The sequence below is a fragment of the Schistocerca gregaria genome, chromosome 1 (genome assembly GCF_023897955.1).
Source record: "Schistocerca gregaria isolate iqSchGreg1 chromosome 1, iqSchGreg1.2, whole genome shotgun sequence".
NCBI lineage: Eukaryota > Metazoa > Arthropoda > Insecta > Orthoptera > Acrididae > Schistocerca > Schistocerca gregaria.
The window spans coordinates 383,130,757-383,156,238 of record NC_064920.1 but is presented as its reverse complement, the minus strand read 5'-3'; the positions used below and the strand labels follow the sequence as shown (position 1 = coordinate 383,156,238).

General features: G+C 39.9%; 1 protein-coding gene across 2 annotated transcripts in view; it reads right to left on the bottom strand.

Annotated features, from left to right (window-relative positions):
* The window catches only part of LOC126348303 (ribosome-releasing factor 2, mitochondrial), a 193,845-nt gene extending 169,631 nt beyond the window's left edge, over positions 1 to 24,214 (bottom strand). The window contains exons 1-2 of one of the 2 annotated variants that reach the window (XM_050002344.1): positions 24,015 to 24,214; positions 9,479 to 9,581 (exon numbers count right to left, since the gene is read on the bottom strand). The gene's annotated coding sequence lies outside the window, so the exon portion shown is untranslated. The remainder of the gene's footprint in view (positions 1 to 9,478; positions 9,582 to 24,014) is intronic. The other variant, XM_050002343.1, reaches the window with a different exon arrangement.
* Positions 24,215 to 25,482: the final 1,268 nt, after the last annotated feature.

Here is a 25,482-nt window from a genome sequence, read left to right as displayed (position 1 = left end):
AATAATCATAAAAGAAGGCTGTATACATGGAAGAAGCCTGGAGATACTGATGGGTTTCAGATAGATTATATAATGGTAAGACAGAGATTTAGGAACCAGGTTTTAAATTGTAAGGCATTTCCAGGGGCAGATGTGGACTCGGACCACAATCTATTGGTTATGATCTGTAGATTAAAACTAAAGAAACTGCAAAAAGGTGGAAATTTAAGGAGATGGGACCTGGATAAACTAAAAGAACCAGAGGTTGTAGAGTGTTTCAGGGAGAGCATAAGGGAGCAATTGACAGGAATGGGGGAAAGAAATACGGTGGAAGAAGAATGGGTAGCTTTGAGGGATGAAGTAGTGAAAGCAGCAGAGGATCAAGTAGGTAAAAAGACGAGGGCTAGTAGAAATCCTTGGGTGACAGAAGAAATACCGAATTTAATTGATGAAAGGAGAAAATATAAAAATGCAGTAAATGAAGCAGGCAAAAAGGAATACAAACATCTCAAAAATGAGATTGACAGGAAGTGCAAAATGGCTAAGCAGGCATGGCTAGTGGACAAATGTAAGGATGTAGATGCTTATCTCACTAGGGGTAAGGTAGATACTGCCTACAGGAAAATTAAAGAGACCTTTGGAGATAAGAGAACCACTTGTATGAACATCAAGGGCTCAGATGGAAACCCAGTTCTAAGCAAAGAAGGGAAAGCATAGAGGTGGAAGGAGTATATAGAGGGCCTATACAAGGGCGATGTACTTGAGGACAATATTATGGAAATGGAAGAGGATGTAGATGAAGATGAAATGGGAGATACGATACTGCGTGAAGAGTTTGACAGAGCACTGAAAGACCTGAGTCAAAACAAGGCCCCCGGAGTAGACAACATTCCGTTGGAACTACTGACTACCTTGGGTGAGCCAGTCCTGACAAAACTCTACCATCTGGTGAGCAAGATGTATGAAACAGGCGAAATACTCTCAGACTTCAAGAAGAATATAATAATTCCAATCCCAAAGAAAGCAGGTGTTGACAGATGTGAAAATTACCGAACTATCAGTTTAATAAGCCACAGCTGCCAAATACTAACATGAATTCTTTACAGACAAATGGAAAAACTAGTAGAAGCCGACCTCGGGGAAGATCAGTTTGGATTCCGTAGAAATGTTGGAACACGTGAGGCAATACTGACCCTACGACTTATCTTAGAAGCTAGATTAAGGAAGGGCAAACCTACGTTTCTAGCATTTGTAGACTTGGAGAAAGCTTTTGACAATGTTGACTGGAATACTCTCTTTCAAATTCTGAAGGTGGCAGGGGTAAAATACAGGGAGCGAAAGGCTATTTACAATTTGTACAGAAACCAGATGGCAGTTATAAGAGTCTCTCCCCGATGTTATTCAGTCTGTATATTGAGCAAGCAGTGAAGGAAACAAAAGAAAAATTCGGAGTAGGTATTAAAATCCATGGAGAAGAAATCAAAATGTTGAGGTTCGCTGATGACATCGTAATTCTGTCAGAGACAGCAAAGGACTTGGAAGAGCAGTTGAACGGAATGGATAGTGTCTTGAAAGGAGGATATAAGATGAACATCAACAAAAGCAAAATGAAGATAATGGAATGTAGTCAAATTAAGTTGGCTGATGCTGAGGGAATTAGATTAGAAATGAGACACTTATAGTAGTAAAGGAGTTTTGCTATTTGGGGTGCAAAATAACTGATGATGGTCAAAGTAGAGAGGATATAAAATGTAGACTGGCAATGGCAAGGAAAGCGTTTCTGAAGAAGCGATATTTGTTAACATCGAGTATAGATTTAAGTGTCAGGAAATCATTTCTGAAAGTATTTGTATGGAGTGTAGCCATGTATGGAAGTGAATCATGGACGATAAATAGTTTGGACAAGAAGAGAATAGAAGCTTTCGAAATGTGGTGCTACAGAAGAATGCTGAAGATTAAATGGGTAGATCACGTAACTAATGAGAAAGTATTGAACAGGATTGGGGAGAAGAGAAGTTTGTGGCACAACTTGACCAGAAGAAGGGATCGGTTGTTAGGACATGTTCTGAGGCATCAAGGGATCACCAATTTAGTATTGGAGGCAGCATGGAGGGTAAAAATCGTAGAGGGAGACCAAGAGATGACTACACTAAGCAGATTCAGAAGGATGTAGGTTGCAGTAGGTACTGGGAGATGAAGAAGCTTGCACAAGATAGAGTAGCATGGAGAGCTGCATCAAACCAGTCTCAGGACTGAAGACCACAACAACAACATAATCATTTTGGGTTACAAGCCATACCACTTGTTAACATTAAAAACAAATATGAAAGAAAAAGATTATTTTGAGTATTTTTGCAGAGGTTCTTTTCTGGATGACAAAACTGCAGTATTATAAAGCTTTCTTATAGGTACCATCACTGTATGATTTCCAGTACTATTATTAGGGAAAATAAAAGGCGCACAGTAACCGTACTGCAAAGAAGAAGGTGTAAATGTACAGACAAAGAAAGTATCACAAACAGACTACATCTCAAAGTAACAGAAACAAGAACAAAAAGAACTTCATTTGCCATGTTGCACACCAGAGCAGCATATGGATAGTTGAAGCAATGAACACCAATAGGCTTAATGTTCTATTCACAATTACAATGATGCAAACTTCACAAGGACACTGTGCATTATTAAATGTATGAAGATGCTATTGATGTGATGTAACAATGAATGAGCCAGCACAGGAATGCAGCTCTGACAGGGAACAGAACTATCGTAGCCACTGCGAGTATTTTTTAACACAATCATCAAGATGAATTTGCAGCAGGCTGGACTGGTTTTTCGTTGTACTGACACCCATCAGTGTCATCCAGTACTCAGATATTAACTTTCCTTTTATTATCCTGGGACTGGTGATCTACATTTAAAGTCACAGCTTTGAGAAAAATTGTTTCATATTATCATACACTGCCTAACAAAATAAGAGAAGCATCCAGACGGAGGGGTGGGGATGGAAGGGGAAGCGGCGGGGGGGGGGGGGGGGGGGGGGGGAAGGGGGGGGCAAAATGCAAGTTCACAGACTGAGAGGTTATGTGATTTTATTTCAGTGATTACAAAATTGCATCAAATTTATGAAGAACTTGGCAGTATGAGCCCAGTTATCAGTATGATGTTGCACCCCCTCCTGCCTGGATGTATGCACTGATTAGGTTGGGAGAGGTGTCCAACTAGTTATATCCTCTTGAGGCACAATGGCCCACAAATGTTGTAATTGGTTCTTGATATTCTGGATACTGGTACTGGGGCAGAGTTGGCAGCCATACTGGACCCAAATGTTTTCTATTGGTGACAGATATAAGGACCATGCTGGCCATGACAGTATCTCAACATCAGGAAGCACTTCATAAAGACACGTGCCTTGTGTGGATGACCATTGTCTTGTTGAAAAATGGCACCATGATACTGCTGCATGAAAGCTAAACGTGAGGATTCAGGATGTCTGTGACATACAATTATGATTCCCAAGTACCCTTAAATCACTACCAGCAGTAATCCGCAGTTGTACCCGATGGTTTCCACCACCAAGAAGCCATAAGTAACACTGCTGTACCTCTCCAAAATACAGGAAGAATGAGACTTCTCTTTAGGTCACCACCATCCTTTGCATCTATGGTCATCTGGGGTAGTACAGAAGCATGTTCATCATTGAACAGGATGTGGTACCGTTCATCAACAGTCTGTATCTCCCAGTCACGGCACCACTTCAAACCAGCATTTGTGTTACAGTTTAATGTCAGCCTACACATTTAATTTTAATTCATTAATCAACTTCTGCTAGCCTCCGACCAATGGTGCAGTGTAGTGTGACACAGAATGGTGCAGGGACTCCATTAATTATTCTCAGATGGTAGATGTGAATGTGAGAGGACTGCAATGCGCTTGGTGTACAACACAGTGATCTTCCCTTGTGGTGGTCAAATGTGGTTGACCAGGGGCTTGACAATGTGTCTGGCCTACCCTCACATTCCAGTGCAGTCCACCACTGAGCCATGTCATATCCAAATGACCCACAAACCTGGATACTGAACAATTCAACCAGCCGACTAAAAGGTGATCCAAAATGATGCTCCTTTTAGACACTGTTAGGTGCTGATAACTCTGTCTCACATGACTATGCATCAACTATGTGTCCTTCACATTGATCACTCAATGTCTGATACTGTTCACAACCCCTATATATCCTACCAGGCACAGTAATGATACTAATGAACACTAGTGATTGTTCTCTTTGTCGCAGAGAATTTACAAATCCACAAATGCTGAGTATGTATACAAAATTATGTTGACATTTGAGCATGTTTTCCGGGTGCCTCGCATTTTTTGTCACGAAGTGTATATCAATTGCTTCTGGTTTCAGCATTTGCCTTATGTTCTTTTTTGATGTGAGAAAAGGGATTTTCTCAATGTCTCTTCCTGTTCTCTAATTGCACATAGTATCTTCTACAACAATGAATATGACATGCTACTTATTTGTTAACAAGTTTCACTTTAATGAATGTTTGTTTATCATTAGCTGTAAGATAGTGTGGATCGTGAACGGCAAGCCTGATGCAGTGGTGCAGGTAAGTGGACAGAGACGTGGCTGGGACAGGTGAGAAGGAGGCAGCCCCATGTAAACCTGCAGTGGATGAAAAAAGCTGAACAGGTAGCTCAGGGAGATAACTGTAATAGTTTTCCCAGCACTGTAAGTGTACAATGGTGGTGATCCCAGCCAGCTAAGTAAACAATGTGTCATATACTGTGACACGGTGAAATAATAACTTTTAGACTAAATGAATTATGAGAATTCTAAGCACATCAAAATGAGCATCACACCAAGAAAATTAAGACAATCTAATGCAACAATGCCTGTGATAAGAATTCAGTGAACAGCTCTCATTTTAATTATGTTCATTTTTCATCAAACATGATGATTTGTTATTGAATGCTTGATGACATAAGAGCACTCTTATACTTATGCATGACAACATATCAAGTCTGAATGTTGATCAGCAATATGGTATTGCTGTGTCTGCAATAAATATGACTGAATATATCAATTAAGTCATATTTTGATCAATACAACACACAATGTTGTGACTAAATGGCAGTCAATAATCATACACATTCAGTGACTTCTTTGTCATCCGAATGTTAGATGTAAGATATTTCTTGTAAGAGAAATTAATCTTTTCTAAAACACATATTAATGAAGATGATTGAAATGTAAGATTGGTGCATGCAACAAGAAAACTGAGAGCAGCACTGGAAGAAGCAAGAAAAACCATATGTTTATCTGTCCATTTTTTTATTGTTTAAAACATTTCACACACACACGCGCACACACACACACACACACACACACACACACACAAATTCAGTCTTTGCTTATCTACTTAAATATTACTGAAAAAGAGAACATCATGTATAACATCAAAATGATCAGTGCAATAGTACACTTCTGTAAGTGTATATACTGTAAGTTTATGGCTAATGTTGTAATATTTGGATCATTAGCCACTTTGCACTTTAAAGGAAATAAACTGCAATTCTTTAGTAGAGGGCGTAACATGGCACAATAGGACCTCACAATCTGAACCTTGTGATACTACGATTATTTTGTTTAAACCACATATTACAGTACTAACGGACAGTATTTAACCTAATCTATTTAAGTATTTAGTTCAATGTTAACCACAGGTGTCACCAGCATTAAATTATTGCTGTTGTTGTTGTTGTTGGTGGTGGTGGTGGTGGTGGTGGTGGTGGTGGTGGTGGTGGTGGTGAGGGTGGGACGGAGGGGAAAGGGGGGGGGGGGTGAATAGACAGGGTAGAGCATTTGCCCACAAAAGGTAGTCCCAAGTTTGAATCTCAGTCTAGCACTCAGTTTTAATCTGTCAGGACGTTTCATATCCACACACAATCTGCTGCAGAGTGAAAAATTTCATTCTGTATAGTATTAACATTTACATTTATCGACACTGTGTTTATGATTATTATCTCCTAAATAACCATGGTAACTATTTCGAACTTAAGTTTTTCTAACTAGCTTCTGCTTGATTTTTATTGGAAATTTAAATAAATTGCCTATTACATACATAATTTTACTTAGTTTATTTTTCAAACATTAAAATACGGTTAAAAACACAAAAATAAAACTACAAATAAAAATGTAAGTAATTACAATGTCAGAAATGATAAATACAGTATCAACAGCATAAGGTAAAATAATCTTACAAAATTCATTCTATAGTGATCAGAAAATATTTCTCCTGTTGTCAAAATCAGATACAAATATTCTAGCCATTTTTCTTTAGTCTATATGATCTAACAACAATTTGTGCACACTGCAGCCTGCTGAATGACTGAGCCTCTGCTGTGTCACTGCAGAACACAAGTAGCTCTCTAGCCATCGTAAACAGTAAAAATGCATTCTGCTTCAAGCTTGAAGCTGGACACACAAGGATAGCTCTTACCAATGCTTCAACATAACTACATAATTATTCAACTTCTTTTCTCACAGAAACCAAAAGTTCTTTTGTGTCTTTCAGGGATTTTACTTTGTATCGTAAATGAGAGCATTCAAGTTCTATTTTCAGAGTTTGAAAATAAATTTCTGGGTATGGAGACACTAAATCATGTCCTTTTTTCTCCAACAATACTTTTTCCATTGTAACTTGTTTCTTCATGCTAGGTTGGCCAAGTTTTCAATATCTAAGCCCTTGGGCAGCCATATCAATAATTTGAAATTATTCCTGGCAGTAAAATTCTTCCAGCGATAGAAATTCATGTGGATCCATGCCCTTGCGCAACTGCTTAGGAACTGTTTTTTTTTCCTTGGAAGTTGCAGCTGTTCTAAGCCAAGTTGAGATATCTTTACATAAGGAAGAAAACCTTTCTTTCAACCTGAGTTTGTTAAGGCCCTCAATTATAAATTCAACTGATGAATGAAGTCCTGAGACTATTCTTTTCCTCCTTGGAAACTCTTGTGCAAGATGTTTAGAAGCTCAATCACTTCCTTCCCCATTATGAAATCAAGGTATATTTTTCCAGCCTCAAAAGCACTATGTTGATCAATGACTCCTTCATATCCCTGTTCTGTTAGTTCATTCAGTGTGTTGAGAACCAAGGATATTGTTTCAAAAATTGGCTATATAAAAAGCATTTTATGTAAAAATATCTAAAACATATTAGGATCATTCAGCTTGCTGCAATTTGTATGTTAATTGGAAACATTGTTGTTGAATTTAATTTAATTTAATGCAACTAATGAATTTGTAATGTTGTTATCAAAATCATTAACTTTGCTATATATTGATCCTTTTGTATCATATTCAGATTCATTATTGTAGCTTTGTAAAAAACATTTATACAACAATACAGGATTATGTTAAGCATTACTAGCTCACTTTTTCTCAGTAAGCTTTCTTGGTACAAAATCTGTACCAGTTAAAGGTGTAAATTTCATCTTGTTTTAATATATGGAAAAGTTTCATCAAACTGCTGTGTTTTCTACTTCATTTGGTAGTTAGCACACCATAAACATTTCAATATGCCCACTGAACAACAGGCAGTAACGCTTTCAAAAAATATTAATTTATTTGAATAGTCCGGCACGCCCATCACTGCAGGACCAGTAGCGTGCTACAGGTGCAGTTCAAGGGGATGCAAGCAGTGTACATACACCAAACAGCTACTGTGAATTGAATATTACTGTTTTGTATGTCTTTGGAAGTTAAATAAAACTGTGTCAGCCTGCTCAATGTTTTTGATTTAGTTTCTTAGTGGCAAGGTGGCTGCACATTCTCAGGACTTGGTAAACTTTGTGGGTAGTGCATGTAACAGTTAAGAGTTTCTCTGTGCACAATGCTGACACAGTTGTATTTCAGTGTGGAGATAACACAAACTTTTTTTTTTTTAGACTTTGCTGAATTTTTAACACTCATGCACTGATCATTGATTTTATGCTGATTTATGCAGTTAGAGCTTTTGTTTAGCAGTTCAACACAGTTATAACATTAAATGAACTTTATAAGTTCAACATTCAGTTTATTTATGAGAAACTAAGTTAACATGTAATTCAAAATTTTTTCTTCTAATAATTTCCTGGTATGCAGCCAGATCCCGTTGACATTCTGCCACGATATTTCGGCCCAGAGACGTCCGGCCATCATCAGGCGACTGCACCTGGGCTCTTCAGTAGTTGTGTACTCACCTGATGATGGCCAGACGTCTCTGGGCCGAAATATCGTGGCAGAATGTCGACGGGATCCGGCTGCATACCTGGAAATTATTAGAAGAACAAATACGCCGGGAAAATTTCAGAAGTCAATTCACAATTTATTTGAAGCCTATAATTTGGTGACTTATATATTTTATTTATTTGTACTGCCGAGACTGAACTTCATTTATTTAACATTTTCATGTACTGCTCAGGCTGAAGCTGTAGAGTTTGTTAGTTGAAGTAATTTTACGGGTATGTGATCAACTCCCCCCCCCCCCCCCCCCCCCCCGATTTCCCCCTCCCATCTACACCCACAACTGTAGAAGTGAGCAGAGCCGCAATAGTTGCACGGAGACCCATTTGTCCTACACCCGAAAACATTTATACAGACTTTGATACTGCCGTAGATAGCAGAGTGACTTATTAAATTTTATATTTGGAAGCCAGAGACTACATGTGATTATTTTATTTTCCATTAAAATAATTTTTTCTGAGGTAACATACAGCAGAAGACAGGATTACAAAGTCTAGATCAATTACTACATACTGTGCTTCATTGAATAAATTGAATAACTCACACTTTTATTTCAAACAGTTCACTCAGTGACACACACACACACACACACACACACACACACACACACACAAGATCAAGGTTGAGCATAAACAAAATTCATGAGTAATGCCAACAAAGGCAAACAGAAGTAAAGCCCTGACACAACTTATAATAATGACAGTCCTGGCTGATGAACACAGCTTACATCTATTCACAAAGTGTGTAGCACTACACAGGATGCCGTATGACCTGCTTGCTTCAGAATGCAAAGAACAATAGAAGAGGTTCCTGTAATGAGTTTTCAGTGGGGTTAATTGCATTTCAGACCAAACTAATTACAAATGAATCAATCTCTAATGAAGCAAGTATCTATTAACAATAGCTGAAACTTGTGTACCAATTAATCAGGCAATGACCATGCCTAATTAGATGCGATCCCTCTGGAGGTATACACTTACTTTCCTTCAATGTAGGAACCCATTTATCCAGTGAGTGTTAATGTGATATTGAAATCAAGTTGTAATTTTGCACTTTTCACATATGCCAAGCTATGTCCAAAGGCATATTTAGCAGAAGAGAACATACATCCAAAAGCTGCCACACCCCAAACTACACAAAAATGACTAACACAAAAACCCATGAGATGAAATTAATATAAAACTAAATTTAAAAAACTAATCCCAACATACCTTAAACTCTCAACACCAAAGAATCTTTCAGTCAGTTTCTTCCCATTGCAAATCTTTTCATTTAGTTGCCCAGCAGAGGCGATCCTATCAACATTTTGACCCTCTGGAATAAAATTTATTAATAATTAGCACATGTGTCTTATCTGCTTAAGTGTTTTATTCATTCATTTCATCATCCTATACATTCTGTACATCCCCTAATGAAAGGGAGCCTGCATTAATGCTGGATGACTTAAGTTGCACATTAACAGGCAGAAGCTGCCACCAAAAGCGGCTTCTGTGAATGTTTCTACTCATCTTAAATGGTCTATTAACAGCAAAACTTCCCTCACAGAATCAATTGTATGTACAACTATGGCTATTCGCAATAATTTATCATAAATTTACACTCTAGAATGCTCATATGACACAGGTTTTTAATTTTTTCCATTATATAGACAGCCAATAGTGGTCCCTGAAATCAGTAATGTTTCTTTTCCCTAAAAATAATCTGCACTACCTGCTTCCACACCTATCATTAGCACAGAAGTAAGTGAAATTTTTGGCAGTGAAAGTCTCTCACAATGTAGATAACTGTTTTGCTCTATGATCAATGACAATGTGATCATACAAATTTTCTGCAAGCAGCAAGACATATCAACAGATTTTTAATAAAACAGAGGGAACAGCAGCTTTCCTAAAGTAGAAATGTTTCTGCTAACCTTATTGCATGAAATTTAAGCATGAGGAGGACAAATATTTTATAGCACTTTAAAAACAGTTAATTATTAATGTGGTTTCTAAGAGCTGTTGCCCTTTTCGAGTTTCTTTGTTTTGATAGTGCACGTAATTTCAGTTCATTAGCATCCAGGTATCTGTGGAGATCAATTAATGGGTGGATTAGTCTACCTGTAGAAATATAGTGTCTAGTAGACAGTAACAGTTTTTTCAAATGCAGATTAATTTTGTTTCTCCTAGACAATTTCTCCCACAATACCGAGGAATTCTTAAAAACGATTAATTAGTCAATTACAAACCTTTGAACAGTCTTCATGTTACCACATGAAACAGCAATTTCAGAATGAGAATAATAATTACAGATGTATCACAAGGACCAACACTGGGTATGCTGTTGTTCTTGTAATACATAAATAATCTTCCAAAATATATTCAAGAAGTAGAAGTAGTTCCTTTTGCTAATAAGTATTATAATGAACACTAATGGAGGAACTTCCACACTTCCAAACATACATAATATTTTTTTGTAATATTAATAAATGGTTCTCTGAAAATCGACTGTCGCCGTATTTGGATAAAACACAGTACGAGCAATTCAGTGCTACACAAGACCTGACCACCCCATTACAAATAATGAATGGTGGTAAATCAATAAACGAAACAGAATATTTGAAATTCTTAGATATTTACATTGATAAGAATCTGCAGTGTAAATAAAATGTTATAAGGCTTGTTAAGTATCAGATCTGTGCAACTTTTGAATTACAGTTACCAGATTTTGGAGATGAAAATTTTAAAAAGTTGAGTATTTTTTTTTTCTATTTTCTTTCATTAATATCATATGGTGTAATATTCTGGGATAACATGTCATTGAGGAAACAATGTGTTTGTTGTGCAGAAGTATGTAATAAGGATTGATGCCCTTTCTAGAATGTCTTGGAGACCGCTCTTTAAACAGTTTAGCATACTTGTGAAGTTTGTTGTCAACAGTCAACCACAGTTTGAAATCAACAGTAAAATTCAAACATACAACATCAGAAGGAGATCAGCCAGCCTTAGTGTGGCACGTAAACAAGTGAGGTATTTGGAGATGAAAATAATAAATGTAAAACACAAGTCATATATACTTGCCAACTACTCCTACTCCATAGGATTTCTGTATGTTTAGTAGTGTGTGTGTGTGTGTGTGTGTGTGTGTGTGTGTGTGTGTGTGTGTGTGTGTGTCAAGAACCTAAAAGAACAATGCTGCAAACGGAATTCAGCAAAATGGACTCTAGCATTGGGCAGGTTAGGCAATAATTATAAGACCTATACAGAGGTATGTGTGTTTTTAAGAGAGAGAGAGAGAGAGAGAGAGAGAGAGAGAGAGAGAGAGAGAGAGAGAGGTGTATGTGTGTTTTTAAGAGAGAGAGAGAGAGAGAGAGAGAGAACATAGTTAAATACAAATCACTGTATGAATGTAAAAAAATAACCTTAAGAAATCGTGGAAATGGTCAGCAAATTGACTTATCTCATGTTGCTGAAAAGATGTATAATAACTGTATAACTGACTCATACCACATCATACGAAAAGGCTGCAGTTATAATCCCAGAACATACAAATAACTGACTAATATATCTAGCAGATATGTTGCTTATGAAATGTGGGCAACATTTGTTCATTTTACATATCATATTCAGATTGAATGTGTTTAATGGTAGTACACATAACTAACAAAAACAAAAACAAAGAAAGCAAATAAAACTACAGGTACAAGTTTCTTTCTTAAGAAACATATCTTTAAGGTACTCAATTCAGTTCCAGGAAACCAATTAAATAAATCTAAATTCTTTTTTTAATATTTTCTTGTTTTCTTGTGTTATTTACACACAATTAGATGAAATAACAACTTTGCTGCAGTGTTTTACACAACATCAACAAAGTAGATGTACCATTTGGTGTCCCATTTCGTTTGGCAGTTGATCTAATTCGTAAGTCCTTTTGACACCTACTATTTCTTCCTTAGACAGGAGTTCAGTCTTCGCTTCATCGACTGAAAATGAAACATTATTTCTCTTTAACCACTCCATAATATCTGCCTTGTGACAATTTGAAGATGGCAGCTTTTCTCTCTGCATGGAGTGGTAGCTGGTGTTATCCATCAAGATAATTGACCCTTCTTCCAGCGCAGACAACAATCGAATAAACTAATTCTTAAAAACTTCTCCATTTATTTCTGAATGGTAATCGTATTGGCAAGAACTTTTCCCACCACGAAAACAAGTTTGGCCTCTGGTATGTAGCATGTGGTTAATGAACCATCGTGGGCCATGATTAATCAGCTATCTCTAAAAATAGGCACTTTCAAACCACCGTTTCCTTTGCAGTCATGCTATATATACTTATTGGCGTAGTTCCGTGAAACCAGAGTATCATGCAAGGACACTACCAGCCTGGTGTCTTCAGCACCCAAGAAGCGCACTGTAAGCAAAAACTTCGCTCTTGCTACTGCAATGTCTCTGTGTTCCATTAAGAATTTCCTTGTCCGTCATTACACTTCTTGAATCGGAGACAAAGCGAGTGGAGAAGACGAAGATCAGAGGTCTCTGAGCTCGAGTTATTAATTTTTTCATGGAGGTCAGACTGTATTTTTTTATCCGTTGGATACTCTCTCCTGTCGTAATATCCAAGTACAGTTCTATGCACGAGCTCATTGTTAAAATTGTCAAAGTCAGTTGATTACCGTTCATGTTCGTATCCCTTTCTTGGAGAATCAAAATACTCATTCATGTCTGGACTCTACTTCTGTGCCAACCACTATAGTGTACTATTTTGTAGTAAGGAGCAACGAAATGCACCTGTTACAACGGGATGTTAATAAGTTGTTAGCTTTTCCTAGTTAAAATTGTTGTACATTAATTTTGTTTTTGCATTAAACTTTATTCTTTACATAATGGTTGATAGTACTTGTATAGCAGTAACATTGATTTTTATTTCTTGGGTGCATGTTTTTGAAGCAAACATGGCACAAGAAAACAGAGAATTCACAGTGAGAGAGTGTTTCAGAGTGTAGGCAGAGAAGAAGGCTGTGTAGTGCAAGAGTGGGAGCAGGGATGGGTATGGGTTAGGATGTATTGCAGGGAGAGTTCCCCTCAATGCAGTTCGAAAAAGATGGTGTCAGTAGGAAGAATCCAGATGGTGCAGGCTCTGAAGCAGTCATTGAAGTGACAGCTTGTTAGCTGTCATGCCCACATAAAAGCAGCACAGTGGTTGCAGCTTAGTTTGTACATCACATAAATGCTTTCACAGGCAATCCTGCCTTTTACGGGACAGGAGATATCTGTGACCAGCCTGGAGTAGGTTGTGGTGGGGGGATGTATAGGACAGGTCTTCCATGTACATCTATTGCACATAAACAGGCTAGGTGGCAAGGGGCCGGGAGCAGGGTTCGAGCAGAGGTGGACTACGATATTGTATAGGCTCGGTGGATGTTTGGTTTGTTGGTGCTTTAGGGCACAAAACTGCTAGGGCTATAAGCACTCGTATCATATTGTTAGGAAAACGAAGTACTAAATAAAAAGCTGAAGCAAAAACGGCAAAAACCCAATCAAGCATCTTTAAAAGAGGAGCAGATAAGGACAAGGACAACCCTAATGAAAATTTCTCAAAACATCATTGAGATGACGGAAGGCCCCTGGGGGCGTGGGATCAAATTTGCTTCATCATGCTGCTGTAGCGAATAAAAAGTAAGACGCGATTGACACAATGCGTGTCATCTGCTAAAACATCTGACAAAGTAGATGGCAAACATGGACGTAAAAAGCTAAAAAATGGGCACTGAATCAGAAAGTGGCACACTGTCAAGAATGAGAGCAGCAGAAACAGAGTCGGGCAGGGCGCCACTTAATAAATGGCAATTCTAAAATGACAGTGTCCTACACACAGCCGGGCTAAAACGACCTCCTCACGATGTGACAGCCAAGAGGAAGTCGACAATGCTATTGGGAGAGGTTTAATGTCCGGTTATTTGTTCCCCTGAAGAGAAGACCATTGTGTACTCCAGAGTGACACTACATGGTAACAGTGACATGAAGATGACACAATGACTAGTAAGCGAGGGAGGGGAGAGAGCTGCCCCTACACAGCAGCATCAGCGTTCTCATTCCCTGGCATGCCGACGTGACCAGGAACCCACAGGAACACGAGGTATTCTTGGATCCGTTGTATTAAAGGGTGGACTGAGTACAGCGCATGAAGGATCTGAAGAGCACAGAGAGAATCTGAGCAGACAACACAGTTCGGAAATCCATGTCACTGGATGTACTGGGCGGTCCGATAAAGAGTGTAGAGCTCCATGGTAAAAACCTAGCACTGGTCAAGAAGACAATATTAATAAGGATCATTAGCAAGTACAAAGGCACACCCAAAACTGTGGTCAGTCATGGACAGTCGGTGTAGACATAGTCACTGTTTCCGAGCCATGCACGAAGTGTGAGAAACTTGTTACGATACACCAGTCCAGGAATAGTGCCCACAAGAAGCGAACCGAGTCCGAAATGAACGAGTATCTCGGCACAAAGCCAGGCTGGCGAAGGGCTCGCATCTGTGGGGAAAGTGGCAGGAAGACCAAAAAAATTTCCTATCAAACTTCAAGTGCAAAGAGTTTCATTGTGTCAATGAACGAAAGAAGGAATAGGCCGAGACATAGGGACAGGGAAAGAAACTCCTGATGCCGCCAGTTCATACAGACAGTCTTGTCTGCGGAACAGTGGATGACATTGTTGATGCCCCACAAGTAAAGATGATCAAGACATTGCTGAAGATGCTGCTCAAGTAGAAAAGAGAGCCCAACATACCTGGCAGGAAACAATCTATTACTACGGCACATAAGATGACACTGAACAGTGAGCCCTGAGGCAATCCGTTTTCTTGAATGAAAGTGTCCGACAGAGCCAAGCCCACACATAATCTTTAAAAAGTCCTGGAAAAAAAGGGGCAGGCAACACATGAAGCCTCACTCATACACAATACAGAGGACCCCCATCTTCCAGCAGGTGCCATACGCCTTCTCCAAAACGAACATGGCCACAGTTTCGTACTTCTGCAAAAAATTGTTCCCAGTATGAGTTGAAAAGGTGCCAAGATGATCAACTGCATAGCAGTGCCTACGGAATCCACATTGGGCATTACAGAGTAGATTCCGAGAATCGAGTCACCACATCAACCTACCATTAATCATACATTCCATCACCTTGCAGATGCTACTGGCGAGGGAAATTGGGCAGCAGCTGGAAGGAAGATGTTTGTCTTCCCAGGCTTACGTATGCGAATGACAACTGCCTCATGCCAGTGACTGGGAAATGTGTCGTCTGTCCAGATGTGGTTATATGTGTGGAAAAGAAAGCATAGGCCTCAGGAGATAAGATGTTGAAACACCAGAGTGTGAATGCTGTCCGGTCCTGAAGCAGATGAAGAGGATGAAGAGAATGCATGTTTAAACTCCCTCATAGTAAAAGCAGGACTGCAACATTCACAATTCTGGGAGGAGAGAGATCATCTTTGCCTCCAGCGGCCATTTCAGAGGGAGGAAGGCAGGATGGTAGTAGGTGGAACTCGAAATGTCTGTAAAATATTGGGTCAAGGTGTTGGAGATATCAAGGGGATCTACAATAACATTGTTTGCTATGGTCAGACCAGGAACAGGGCAATGAACCACAGTTCCTGAAAGCCAATAGAGATTACACCAAACAACAGAAGGGGGATTAAAACTGTTAAAAGAGCTTTGAAAAGAAAGCCAGCTACCTTTTTTTTTTGGTATCCTTTCTCCGTCTGCATATTGTGTAGTGGCATGCTTCAATCCACCAGGGAACGGGAGCATGTCACAGCGAGGAAGAGGTGGCAGGTATGGAACATTCTGAAGCAGTAAGGATAGTGTTTCTAAGGTATTCTACCTGGTCATCAACACAGGGAAAATAGTATTTATCAAAAGTGGCCAGTGAGGAGTAGAGCTGCCAGTCGGCTTTGGAAAGCTGCCAGTTGGTTGGATGCACAGAGGGGATAGGCATTACCAAATGAATGACACAGGGGAAATGGCCACTTGAATGTGTGTCAGAGAGAACAGACCACTCGAGACAACGAGCAAGCTCCAAGTGCGAAAAGGAATCTACGGAATCGGAAAGAAATGTGGGTGCACCTGTATTCAAACAGATTAGATTGAGCTGGTTGAGCCCTAAAGTGGATGGTGGTCACTGAAGTTGCCAAGCAGCAAAAATGGAGGAGGTAGTCGAGAAGTAAGTTGCAAAATGTCTGGCCTGGTGGCAGCAGAAGACAGGGGTGAGTAGACAATGCAAAGAGAGGAGGTGAAACTGGGAAAGGAAAGACAGACAGCAACAACTTGAAGTTGGGTGTGCAAGGAAATGGTGTGTCTAGATGTTGTCTCAAATGAGCCAAAGTCCCCATTACAGGGTGACGATCAAAACAGACTAAAGTGAAGTGTGGGAGGTGAGAGTGATTGTGAGGGCATAGTTTTGTTTGCTGGAGGCAGAAAACAATGGGACAGGAGGATCACAACATGAGCTGTAATTCAACCCTATTGGATCTGATGATGCAAATGTTCCACATCCAATGACAGGCAGGAAATGGGTCAAATAAGGGGTTGACCTGAATGGCTCTCTCATTGAGGTAGATTGGACAGTCACAGGAGGAAGCAGCTTGATCAGCTCTGCAGTTCATACAGTGAGGTGAAGGAGGTGGACATTCATTCTCATGAGCTCCCATGCCACAGGTTTACATTCGGCTGTATTTTCACAAGATTAATGGGCCTGGCTGTGGTGCTCATATTTATACCAAAGCATGTGAAATATAGCCTGACAGCAATAGCTCCGTAGCCAGCCTTCATTTTCGATGGAAGTAGCACACAGTCAAACGTGAGGAATATAGTGTGAGTAGGCACTAATTCTTTATCAACCCTTTTCATAACATGGTAACCTGCAGTCACTCCCTGGTCAGTGAGATAGATGGTCAGCCTAGGTCAGACAATCATGAAGCCAAGTGTATCTGACACCATGGGAGGAATTCAGAGTGCAGTGTGCCTCTACTTTAACAGGATATCTGTGGAGAAGTGTTGCCCTAAGCAGGTTCTGTGCTTGAAATCTATCACCAAAACTAAGGTCCATTACACAATCAAGAGCAGGACTTCACATGACCGGCAATGGCACCCACACCATTCTGTACAACAAATAGGTTAACTTTCATTAAATTGTGACCATCTTCCATGCGTGATGTCATAAGGCATATGGGTACAGCCAGGAGAAGCATCAATTCTATGATCTAAACCCATTTACATTTCTGAGATGAGGAATTTAACATGGAGAAATCCCCCATGATTCCCAGTGACTCTGTGGCATGCTCCTTCCCACTGGGGGGAGAGGTGGGGGTGGGGTGGGGGGAGGAGAGGGGGGAGTGGGGGGGGGGGGGGGGGGGTGTAGGCCTCATTCACCTAATGTGATTGTCCACACCTCAGGTCACAACTCCCAGAATCTGGACAGAGGGACCAATCGGCATCGAGGAAGGTACCAGCTCAGGCAATCATCCCTCCATGGGCCTGGCCTTTACAAAGGGATATGTAGGAGACCTTCTTGTCAACCTGGCGCTGGGAATTATGCATTACCCAGTCACCTTTTATGTGTCAAACACATGGGCTGGCCTTCAGGAACACACAGGGAAGAAGAAAAAGGAAAGGAAAAAAGAGAGATCTCGAACGCCGAAGTGGAGGAAGGGAAAGAAAAGGAAAGACAGAGAAAGAAATATGGGTGCACAAGATGAATCCATACACAGTTTTACCAAGAACTTCGGTTTCCCGAAGATGGCATACAACTAAGTCCCCAAGGGAGGGAAAAGGAAGAGCAGCTGAGGCTAGACATGCAGCATGGAAAAGGAAATAGTGCTGCAAAGGCTGGGGACCCATTGTAGCCAAGCATGTACTCACCAAATCTGCATCTACATTTATGCTCCGCGAGCCACCCAACGGTGTGTAGTGGAGGGCACTTTACGTGCCACTGTCATTACCTCCCTTTTCTGTTCCAGTCGCGTATGGTTCACGGGAAGAACGACTGTCTGAAAGCCTCCGTGCGCGCTCGAATCTCTCTAATTTTACATTCGTGATCTCCACGGGAGGTATAAGTAGGGGGAAGCAGTATATTCGATACCTCATCCAGAAATGCACCCTCTCGAAACCTGGCGAGCAAGCTACACTGCGATGCAGAGCACCTCTCTTGCAGAGTCTGCCACTTGAGTTTGCTAAACATCTCCGTAATGCTATCATGGTTACCAAATAACCCTGTGACGAAATGTGCCACTCTTCTTTGGATCTTCTCTATCTCCTCCGTCAACCCGATATGGTACGGATCCCACACTGATGAGCAATACTCAAGTATAGGTCGAACGAGTGTTTTGTAAGCCACCTCCTTTGTTGATGGACTACATTTTCTAAGGACTCTCCCAATGAATCTCAACCTGGTACCCGCCTTACCAACAATTAATTTTATATGATCATTCCACTTCCAATCGTTCCACACGCATACTCCCAGATATTTTACAGAAGTAACTGCTACCAGTGTTTGTTTCGCTATCATATAATCATACAATAAAGGATCCTTCTTTCTATGTATTCACAATACATTACATTTGTCTATGTTAAGGGTCAGTTGCCACTCCCTGCACCAAGTGCCTATCCGCTGCAGATCTTCCTGCATTTCACTACAATTTTCTAGTGCTGCATCATCTCTGTATACTACAGCATCATCCGCGAAAAGCCGCATGGAACTTCCGACACCATCTACTAGGTCATTTATATATATTGTGAAAAGCAATGGTCCCATAGCACTACCCTGTGGCACGTCTGAGGTTACCTTAACGTCTGTAGACATCTCTCGATTGATAACAACATTCTGTGTTCTGTTTGCTAAAAACTCTTCAATCCAGCCACACAGCTGGTCTGGTATTCCGTAGGCTCTTACTTTGTTTATCAGGCGACAGTGCGGAACTGTATCAAACGCCTTCCAGAAGTCAAGGAAAATAGCATCTACCTGGGAGCATGTATCTAATATTTTCTGGGTCTCATGAACAAATAAATCGAGTTGGGTCTTACACGATCGCTGTTTCCGGAATCCATGTTGATTCCTACAGAGTAGATTCTGGGTTTCCAAAATCGACATGATACGCGAGCAAAAAATATGTTCTAATATTCTACAACAGATCGACCTCAGAGATATAGGTCTATAGTTTTGCGCATCTGCTCGACGACCCTTCTTGAAGACTGGGACTGCCTGTGCTCTTTTCCAATCATTTGGAACCTTACGTTCCTCTAGAGACTTGAGGTACACGGCTGTTAGAAGGGGGGCAAGCTCTTTCACGTATTCTGTGTAGAATCGAATTGGTATCCCATCAGGTCCAGTGGACTTTCCTCTGTTGAGTGATTTCAGTTGCTTTTCTATTCCTTGGACACTTATTTCTATGTCAGTCATTTTTTCGTTTGTGCAAGGCTTTAGAGAAGGAACTGCAGTGCGAAACAGGTTTGGAAAAAGGTGTTTAGTATTTCAGCTTTACGCGTGTCATCCTCTGTTTCAATGCCATCATCATCCTGGAGTGTCTGGATATGCTGTTTCGAGTCACTTACTGATTTAACGGAAGACCAGAACTTCCTAGGATTTTCTGTCAATTCGGTACATAGAATTTTACTTTCGAATTCACTGAACACTTAATGTATAGCCCTCCTTACACTAACTTTGACATCGTTTAGCTTCTGTTTGTCTGAGAGGTTTTGGCTGCATTTAAACTTGGAGTGAAGCTCTCTTTGCCTTCGCAGTAGTTTCCTAACTTTGTTGTTGTACCACTGTGGGTTTTTCCCATCCCTCACAGTTTTACTCGTCACGTACCTGTCTAAAACGCATTTTACAATTGCCTTAAACTTTCCATAAACATTCAACTTTGTCAGTGTCGGAACAGAAATTTTCGTTTTGATCTGTTAGGTAGTCTGAAATCTGCCTTCTATTACTCTTGCTAAACAGATAAACTTTCCTCGCTTTTTTTATATTCCTATTAACTTCCATATTCAGGGATGCTGCAACGGCCTTATGATCACTGATTCCCTTTTCTGCACTTACAGAGTCGAAAAGTTCGGGTCTGTTTGTTATCAGTAGGTCCAAGATGTTATCTCCACGAGTCGGTTCTCTGTTTAATTGCTCGAGGTAATTTTTGGATAGCGCACTCAGTATAATGTCACCTGAGTATCCCAGTTTATATCTGGTAAATTGAAATCTCCACCTAAGACTATAATATGCTGAGAAAATTTATGTGAAATATATTCCAAATTTTCTCTCAGTTGTTCTGCCACTAATGCTGCTGTATCAGGAGGTCGGTAAAAGGTGCCAATTATTAACCTAGCTCAGTTGTTGAGTGTAACCTCCACCCATAATAATTCACTGGAACTATCGACTTCTACTTCACTACAGGATAAACTACTACTAACAGCGACAAACACGCCACCACTGGTTGCATGCAATCTATCCTTTCTAAACACCGCCTGTGCCTTTGTAAAAATTTCGGCTGAATTTATCTCTGGCTTCAGCCAGCTTTCTGTACCTATAACGATTTCAACTTCGGTGCTTTCTATCAGCATTTGAAGTTCCGGTACTTTACCAATGCAGCTTCAACAGTTTACAATTACAATACCGATTGCTGCTTGGTCCCCACATGTCCTGACTTTGCTTCGCACCCTTTGAGGCTGAGCCCCCTGGGAGTGGTTCGGTGGACGGTTGAATACCACTGTGAGAGGTGTTACCCTCCCAGTTCACCCATGCATTCTCTCTCCCACCACCTATCACCTCCCACAAACACACCTTCTGGCAACAAAAGAGAATCTCTCTCTCTCATGACTCAGTATCACCCGAGACTGGAGCAACTGAATCACATTCTCCACCAGGTTTTCCACTACCTCTTGTCATGCCCTGAAAAGATGAATATCCTAGCCACTGTACTCCCCAACCCTCCCACACCAGTATTCCACTGCTCACCGAACCTATGCAATATCCTTGTCCATCCCTACTTCCAACCTTTTGCTTCATATCCCTGCAAACTGACCTAGTTGCAACACCTGCCCCTTACGTCCTCCCACCACCATCTACTCCATTCTGGTCATAAGCATCCCATCAAAGGCAGGGCAACTGTGAAAGCAACGATGTGATCTACAAATTATGCTACAACCACTGTGCTCCTTTTTATGAGGACACAGCAGATCACAAGCTGTTTGACCACATGAATGACCACTGACACACTGTGGCCAAGAAACAGTTTCCCAACATGACTTCAACAACTGCTTCACAGCCTTTGCCACATGGATCACTCTCACCAACACTAATTTTCCTGAGCTGTACAGGTGACAACTCTTCCTGAGGTATACCCTATGTTCCCATAATTCCACCCACCCTGGCCTCAACCTTCACTAGCCTATCCTAGCCCACCTATCCGTTTCACTGCTCCCACTCCAGCACTAAACAGCCTTCTATTCCACCAATGCACCTACAAGTCTTTTCCCCTTCTCTGCCTCAGTACCTTTCCCCAAACCTCCTAACTGACCTAACAGCCCTAACCTGTTCCTGGCACATTTATAAATGGATTTTGTCAAACTGTTGTTAACTTACAGATATGTGATAACTGAGAAGCTTTCTATACAGCAATGACCACCATCAATTTGAAGTACATAAGAACGCACACAAAATAACTGTTTGTCTTGGAAATACGTGTAACAAGTTCTGATCATGCTGCACAACACAATCCAAGAGATCAGGATGAAGGAGCTTACAGACACTCAACGGCAAGGTAATCTGTGACACAGAGTGCCTACCATATCACAACTTATGTACTGTGAGATGTCATATAGCTCTGCCCTAGTGTAAGTTCCCCTGAAGTTTGAAGACAGGAATTCATTCTCAAAAATATTATCTCACCACAAAGTGTTCCTCAACGTAATATTCATTCACCTTAACCTCCTCTTACTCAACTTTAGTACTTTACCTTATTTTCTACCAAGCCAAATTACCTGAACTGCTGTGCTACTAGACAAATGAGGTTTCTGTAGGCAGACAAAAAATAAAGTTCTTTGCCTAATAAACCACTGCACTGCCAGTGGATACAGCCTTTGCCAGGAACATCCTAAAGATATTTCCTGTCAGCTACAAATTTAAAATAAGTGCAGATTGGCCAGCTTAATCTAAACAATTATAGAGAGGATTACAATCAATTTCAGAATCTTAATATTCCATTCTCAAGCGCCTATAGAGCACACTAAAACACCTAGTTAAAACTCTCTCAAGAAATCAAATTAAATGAAAGCACCCATGTGTTCTGACATGTAAAAGGATCGCCACCATCTCCTGTAACTAGTGCCCACCAAGATCCCTTTTTGACCATCAATGATAACAATGCTTATGAGCAAACCTGACTTTACAGAAAGAGAATATGTACAGAAATAAATAGCATTTAAGTAAGAAACATTTGTATCAGCTATGTCAACTTCTTACAAATAGCTCTTATAAGATACTGTGCTGTGTCATTAAAACTCAAAGAAATGCTGAATAATTAATAACTTGAGAAGTGTCTTGATTAACACAGTAATATTGTTACAACAATATATGAATTTGTTGTAAGTAATAACAAAAAATTTGGAAGGATAGTGACATTACAATGCCGCAATTCAGCTGACTAGTCAGTAGCAGTTACACTTCCAATGTGTACATCGACTGTATAAAAAGTAGTTGCATTTAATGGCCAATCTGCATTTTAAATTTGTAGCTGACAGCAAATATCTTTAGGATGTTCCTGGCAAAGGCTGGATCCACTGGCAGTGGTTTATTAGGTAAAGAACTTTATTTTTTGTCTGCCTACAGAAACCCCATTTGTCTAGTAGCACAGCAGTCCAGGTAATTTCGAACTTCTGTTTTGACAGAGGCATGTGAAAGTTATTCTACATATTAACAATACATAGCTTCTTATTAAGCCCAGTTTTATATCTATTTTAAACGACACCTTCACTATAGTTAGGCGCAAGTGTTTTTAACCTAATCGTTTATTTCAAGCACATAGGAGTAATTAATACTAAAAAAATCTATAAAAAATGACGCCAATAGGATGCATCACAAACAGAACAGATGGGTAAATTAAAGTTAAAGTTACTTCTCACAGAGTTACATTTCCTAGAACGAGATTACCAATGCCAGTTAGCTAACAGATCCTACAATTTACATTTAGGAGCAAGTAACGTATTAATGAAATATATAGATTGCATAGACGCAAAAAAGTAATATTGATATGACCAACACAAACTGCTGCTTTAACGTCATGCAAATTCAAATGTCTTTTTTGTTTTTAATTTCAATAAAAAAATTTCTGTTGCAAGAATCGAGGAAACAGGTTCGTATGCTATAATTTACGCCAGCAAGCTTTCTCTCTTCCCGTTCGATTAATCATTTTATTTTTTTATTCATTATTTCTAGCACCTCAGGATGCCAGTATCTAAATCCTCTGATCGTAAGTGCGTCTTTCACACTGCAAGGCTCTCAAAAACCATCGTTGTAGTGACAATTTGCGTGCCTTCAGGGAAACCAGTAATTGAGCGATTCTAGTGAAAATCCATTTAATTGAAACGGTGGCAGAGCATTTATGTCCCTTGTTCCCTGTATCAGCGTTCTTGCAGATGTATGGAAACTTCCGTCCTTTCCAAACTGAAAACATATAAATATCATAGGATCGAGGTCTGCGGATAAGTACGGGTTATTAACATACCTAATAACAAACAGCCATCACACATATATACAAAAATCCCTGATTGCCAATTTAGGTAACCACAACTTCATCCCAGCATAGCCGCTAATTACAAATATATTAACGCTCAGTTTCCTTATGCATTAACTGTGACGCAACAGTGAATAATTTGTTATTTGTGTACTACTGTAATTGGGTTGGGATATCGCACAGCGATATGTCGACTTCACGATATATTAGATATATTTAATCGATATTTATCTGGGCTATAGATAGTCAACATCGATATTTTATGGCGATATACTTCACACATCCAACAAAACAGTCGCCACCTCTAGTGGCATACTGCAAGTGGGTACTCCCAGTTTTTAGTGGTACAAAGTGTGAGATGCCACTTTTGTCACACCACAAAAAGTTCAATTTCGTTGTACTTTGTTGTGCAACATTCTTTCCACCACTGCTCCCTGGTCACAGTATTTCGAAACACAAGCATTCTGTCGTGGTTATCGTGCAGTAATTTATACTGTACTCAATTCGATTTCAGTATTTTTCTTTTTATTACTGATAAAATTGAAAACAATGGCCGACAGTTACACTTCCAAGGCTTCTTGAAAAATTTTTGGATGAGTAAATAAGTACACTTAATATATGTAACCAAAAAACGATTCGTATGATTTTCTTAATTTGTGAGACGAGACGGTGTTTAAATTGTGGGGTATATGCAGAAAATAGCTTCTGAGTGTGATGTGGTTGCCGTTAAATTAAAACTTCGTTGTTTGAAATTTCGTCTTAGAGTCTACTTTTGTAAACGTTTTTGTGGCCCTCGATTTACACCTGTGCGAAATCTATTTTCGGAACCACATTAGGGTTTCGTCTTCCTTGCATTTAACTCTCGTCACAGCTCTAATGATGCAATCTGCACTATAAAATTATTACCTGCCCATATGTTTTCAATTGACACCATACTGAAAGCTGCCCAAACACATAGCATTGTGGCGTCTGTGTGAACAGAACCTCACGGTGCAACTACAATAAGCCACAAGTTGTGGCTCCACATTAGTTGTTTGTATGAACTCATGGCCATCATGCCTCCGTCAAGTAATAGTGTGATATACAGAACATAAAATCCCATCTAAAGCCTGGGATCATTTTTATGTTAATAATTGGCAACCAGTGCTCTACAATCGCAATGAAGTCATGAGATGTAATTTCTTAAACTTTCCCGGCGATTTGATGACATCTCGTGGAAATCGGGTTTTCTGCCGGATATCTACATCTTCCAAACACGATATTTCGACGTCAAGTAATGAGATGTTCAATTGACTCTTTTATTAGAACATGTGAAGAGTCAATTGAATATCTCATGACTTTATTGCGACTGTACAGCACTGGTTCCCAATTATTTAGTAATAGTTTGTTCACATTGCCCCTCACATCATATCTCATCAGGTCAATTTAAGTCCTTGATATCAACTAGTATGGCTGCCCT